General features: G+C 51.9%; 1 pseudogene; it reads left to right on the top strand.

The window, feature by feature from the left end:
- Positions 1-6000, top strand: part of LOC145341276 (transmembrane protein 212-like) — a 37052-nt pseudogene that overhangs the window by 5090 nt on the left and 25962 nt on the right.

Raw genomic sequence — 6000 nt, 5'->3', positions numbered from 1 at the left:
CCCCACCCCACACCCCCACCCACCCCCACCCCCCCCCACACACCCCCCCACCCCCACCCCCCCACACACACACCCCCACCCCCCCCACACACACCCCCACACACACACCCCCCCACACCCCCCCTCCCCTGCACCCCCACACCCCCCCACCCCCACCCCCACCGCCCCCCACCCCCACACACCCCCCCACCCCCACACACCCCCCCACCCCCACCGCCCCCCACCCCCACCCCCACACACCCCCCCACCCCCACCGCCCCCCACCCCCACACACCCCCCCCACCCCCCCCCCCCCGACATTTTAAAACCTTGGGTTGCTGGACCGAGAGTTGATATTATTTGGTGAACACTGGGATTGGTTCTGGATTGGATACAAGCAAACACCTGACGAAGGGGCTAACCCGAAAGCTTGTGAGTATATTATCAAATAAATAGGTTGGACTAAAACCTGGTGTTGTCAGACTTTTTACTGTATTTACGCCAGTCCAACGCCGGCATACCCACATCTTGGATACAGGCAGCAGAGTTACGTTGAGTTCAAGTCAGTGATCTTGGACATGGGGATGTTATTTCTGCTGTTGGTTTGCAAAGAACTTGATGCCAATTGAGAAGGATTGGCAAGGAGAACTTGTGTCATGCAAGGGACTGGGGTCTGCAATGCTGCCACACTCCAGGCAGTGGCACTGCCGAGCACACCATGTTCCTGTGGTCAAGGGCGTCACCCACAGCCCAGTTCTGGTATTGCAGATTTGGGAGGAAATTTTCACAAACCTCTTCCGGGTGTATTTTCAATTTGGAGCCTGGACATAAAATGGATTTCAGGAACACTGGGTGATTGCTCTGATGGGTGACTGATCCCCCGAGTTGAAAATCGACCCCACTGCATCAACTCACCTCATTAGAACCTCAGGAGATCCCGAAACATCCCAAACAACCTTTGGGACCCCAGCTACTGTTTGGCAAATTGTTCTTGAATTCAATCTCGGGATGTGGGCCAGCATGTATTGCCCATCCCTAATTGCCCCCTTCACTCGAGAGTTCCCTAATTGCCCCTTGGGAAGATGGCAGTGAGCTCACCTTCCTGAACTCACTGCAGTCCATGAGGTGTAGGTACACCCACAGTGCTGTTAGGGAGGGCGTTCCAGGCTTTCGAACCAGGAAATTCAAGAATTGGACACATGGCAAAAACAAATGAAATACGATGTTTTTGAAGTTTCTGGTTGAGGGAGGGGAGGGAATGTGTCATCATGCTGTTTACATTCACCTAAACTGCCTGATTGGAACTCTGGGTGAAGAAATCTCTCCTCATCTCAGTTCTAAAAAGTATATCCCTTATCCTCAAACTATGACCCTTAGTTCTGGACTTCCCCACCATTGGGAACATTCTTTCTGAATCTATCCTGTCTAATCCCATTGGAATTTTATAAGTTTCTACAAGATCCCCTCTCACTCTTCTAAACTCCAGTGAATATAATCCTAACTGACTTAGCCTCTCCTCATGTGTCAGACCCACCATCCCAGGAATCAGCCTGGTAAACCTTCACTGCACCCCCTCTATAGCAAAGACATCCTTCCTCAGATAAAGGAGACCAAAACTGCTCACAATACTCCAGGTGTGGCCTCACCAATGCCCTGCACGATTGCAGCAAAACATCCCCATACTCAAATCCTCTCACTGTGGAGGCCAACATACCATTTGCCTCCTTTACTGCCTGCTGCACCTACACGCAACTGATGCACGAGGACTCCAAGGTCTCACTGAGTATCCACCTCTCTCAATTTATACCCATTCAAATTATAATTGTCTTATTATTGCTACTAAAGTGGATAACCTCACATTTATCCACATTATCCTGCATCCACCACACAGATACCCACACACTCAGCCTGTCCAGATCACACTGAAGCATCTCTGCATCCTCCTCACAGCTCACCCTCCCAACCAACTTTGTATCATCTGCAAATTTGAAGATAATACATTTGGTTCCCTCTTCCAAATCATTAATATATCATGTGAGCAGTTGTGATCCTAGCACAGATCCCTATGGTATCCCACCAATCACTGCCTGCCACAATTCCTTACTGAAAGTGAATCAGCTGGTCAGCTGACTATTACATCACTCTGTGATTGGTTCCATGGTTTACTGGGTCAGCTGACCCTTACATCTTGTTCCCATTGGTCACATTACATCCAATACAAAGTTGTCGCTGGTTATTGTCTAACAAACTGTTTCTCTCTGTCAAAGAACAATGAACAACACAGCCCGGGAAACAGGCCCTTCGGCCCAATGAGCCCGCGCCGCCATTTCAACATTGTGAGTCCCCTCTCCCACCCGTGACCCTTGTCGACGCTTATGGCACTCCACATTGGAAACCAGATTGAGGGGAGACTAATTTAGGGACAATTTGTTACACCAATCAGCCTAAGAGCACATCTTTGGGGTGTGGGAGGAAACCGGAGCACCCGGAGAAAACCCACGCAGACACGGGGAGAATGCGCAAACTCCCGCAGACACCGGCCCAAATCCATGTGTCTGCACAGCAAACAGTGATAGTCACTGAGCTGTCGTGGTGCCCAGCATCTGGTCTGGGTTAAGTGTACACAAACGACATGAAGCACTAGGCTACTCTCGAAACATCCAAGAGCAGCCCTCGTACGACCCATCGCGTGTGTGCCCCTCGTTGGACAACAAGGCGGACTGAATCACCTGTGGATTAAACCTGTCTACCCGATCAAATCCATAAACTATTCCAAACACCTCAGCAATTTTATCTCACTCACCGTAAGGGATCAGAAATAATCCAGAAATAACCAGAAGCTGCTGGAAAATCTCGGCGGGTCTGGCAGCATCTGCAGAGAGAGAAACAGAGTTAACACTTCAGGCCTGAATGAGAATTCAATTAGGTTATTCCCGGACTGCCTCTCACCCCCACCTCCCCGCTAACCCAGCAAAAATCTCAGGGGAGGGGCTGGGGCTGAGAGAGAGGGAGGTGGAGGGGAGGGGGGGGGTGAGGATGAGGGAGTGGAAGATGGACGGGGAGTGTGGGAGGTTGAGGGAAGGAAGATGGAGAAGGAGTGATGCTGAGGGGGAGGGAGATAGGGGTCACTGGTTGTGAGAGAAGGGAGATGGAGGGGAGGGTGTGAGGTTGAGGGGAGGGAGATGGAGGAGGAGGGGGAGAGGGAGAGGGAGAGGCATGGTGGCGAGGGGAAAGGGAGAGGAAGTGACGAAGGAGGGGGCATGGAGGAGGCGGAGGCCTGAGGTGGGGGGAGAGAAGAGGGGGAGGCAAAAGGAAGGGTAAGGAAAAAGGGTGGCAAGGTTGGAGGGAGGTCGAGGGGAGGACACGAGGCAGAGGGACGTTGAGGGAAGGGGAGGGAGGGAGAAAAGGAGGGGATGAGCGGAGGGGTTTCAGGGTGGGACCCACCTCAGAGAGTGTGAAGAACATCCATCATCGAGGGAAGGGAAAGAGCGAGGGAGGGTGAGAGAAAGAGGAGAAATGATGAAACAAGAGAGGCGGAGAGTCCAGTGAACAGATGGACAGGGGGAGAGTGGCTCAAAGACTTGGTGATAACGGGGTTGGAATGAGGAGAATGTTTCCAGCACATTCCTCGGCTGTGTTTCAACTGCAGATTGACCAGGGTGGATATGGCTGGTGAGGGAAAGTTCCGTTAGTGATTGTGGAGAAACTTTTCCATGTACGAGAATGACCTCGGAATTCTCCCAAATTCCTGACAGATCGATCACCGCTCCTGGTAAAAGGATCAGCGATTATCCCTCCTGCTCACAGGCCAACCTGTCACTGGGTGGGAAATTCACTGACTCCAGATTCCTTAAAGCAATTTGACCCAATGAGACAGGAATCAATGTTTTGTCATTGGGGTGTGAAAATTAATCCGAAATGCAGTGAGAGGCTCTGGCAGTTTCTTAGCAAATCCTCAGCTACTGACTCTCAAAAACACTCTCCATTTTCCCCAATCCATCAATATCCTTACACTGTGCCTCAGGGGTGGCACGGTGCAGGGGTGGCACGGTGCAGGGGTGGCACGGTGCAGGGGTGGCACGGTGCAGGGGTGGCACGGTGCAGGGGTGGCACGGTGCAGGGGTGGCACGGTGCGGGGGTGACACGGTGCAGGGGTGACACGGTGCGGGGGTGACACGGTGCGGGGGTGGCACGGTGCGGGGGTGACACGGTGCAGGGGTGACATGGTGGCACAGTGATTAGCACCGCTGCCTCACAATGCCAGGGGCCCGGGTTCAATTCCCGGCTTGGGTCACTGACTCTGCAGAGTTTGCACATTCTCCCCACATCTGCGTGGGTTTCCTCTGAGTGCTCCGGTGGGGGGAGGGAAGGAGAGGGAGGGAGAAAATGAGGGGTTTCAGGGTGAGACCCACCTCAAAGTGTGAAGAACATCAATCAGCGTGCTGGTTAAGGGCTAAATTCTCCCTCAGTGTACCCGAACAGGTGCCAGAGTGTGGGGACGAGGGGAATTTCACAGTAACTTCATTGCAGTGTTAATGTAAATCTAATTTTGACTAGTAAATAAACTTTACTTTATCTTCCTCTCCCTCTCTCCATACCTCCTTCTCCAACCCATTCTCTTTCTCTCTATTCCATTCTCCATGTCTCTGCCTTTCTCTTCATCTCACTCTCTTTTTCTCAGTATCTTTCTATCTATCCCTTCTCTTTGTCTTTTCCTCTCTTTCTCCCTCTCTGTCTGGTGGTTCTTGTTCATCTGTGGCTTTGCAACAATTCACCTTTCTATCTCTTGCTCTCTCTCAGCCTATCCCTCTCTCTCTGTCCTCCTCTGTCCCTCTCCCCCAAAACAGTGGCTCTTGCCAAATTCCTCAAGCTGATCTCCGGCCTCATCCAAGTGCCCATTTCTCACAGGCTATTCGACTGTCGAGTGCATCACACCAGTCCTCACCTCAGCAGCAGAAGTGATTTAGAATCAGAGAAACCCAACACCCGAGAAAGAGGCCATTTGGCCCATCGAGTCTGCACCAACCACAATCCCACCCAGGCCCTACCCCAATATCCCCACACATTTACCGCTAATCCCTCTAACCTATTGCATCTCAGGAACTAAGGGGCGATTTAGCGTGGCCCATGAACCTAACACGCACGCCTTTGGGCTGTGGGAGGAAACCGGAGCACCCGGAGGAAACCCACGCAGACACGAGGAGAATGTGCAAACTCCACACAGACAGTGACCCAAATCGAGAATCGAACCCAGGTCCCTGGGCTGTGAAGCAGCAGTACTAACCACTGTGCTACAATGCTGCCCATTTCCAACAGGCGTTTCTATTAGGCAAATACAAAGTCCCTAATCTGAACGATTTCTCACTGTGTTGAGTGTGGATAGGTCACCACTCAGCCTGTGGGTGGACACACTCTGTGATGTAGTGGGTAGTTTGTTCTCTCCCACAGTGACCTGTTCCAGTAAAGTTATGCGTAGTAGCATTCAGCTGGTGTCAACTGTGTGTGTGTGTCTGTGTGTGTGTGTGTGTGTGTGTGTGTGTGCACACCTATGTGTGGTGTGTGCATGTTGAGTATGCCTGTTCTGTGTGCATATGTGTGTTGTGTGTGTGTACACCTGTGTGTGCATGTTTGCATGTGTTGTGAGTGCATGTGCACATGCACAGGTCTGTGTATACATGTGTGAGTGTGCCTGTATGTTTGTGCGTGTGTGTGTGTGCGCTTGTGTGTGTGTGTGTGTGTGTGTGTGAGTGTGTGTGTTTGTGCACGTGTGTGTGTGTGTGTGAGTGTGTGTGTGTGTGTGAGTGTGTGTGTGTGTGTGTGTGAGTGTGTGTGTGTGTGTGTGCATGTGTGTGTGTGTGCTTGTGTGTGTGTGTGTGTGCATGTGTGTGTGTGTGCTTGTGTGTGTGTGTGTGTGTGAGTGTGTGTGTGTGTGTGTGTGTGTGCATGTGTGTGTGTGTGTGTGCATGTGTGTGTGTGTGCTTGTGTGTGTGTGTGTCAGTGTGTGTGTGCCAAACAGGGGCT

This window comes from Carcharhinus amblyrhynchos, chromosome 3 (assembly GCF_965287045.1).
Source record: "Carcharhinus amblyrhynchos chromosome 3, sCarAmb.v2.hapA, whole genome shotgun sequence".
In the NCBI taxonomy this organism is placed as follows: Eukaryota; Metazoa; Chordata; class Chondrichthyes; order Carcharhiniformes; family Carcharhinidae; genus Carcharhinus; species Carcharhinus amblyrhynchos.
The sequence above is the reverse complement of the archived record's forward strand: the minus strand, read 5'-3'. Positions and strand labels throughout refer to the sequence as shown.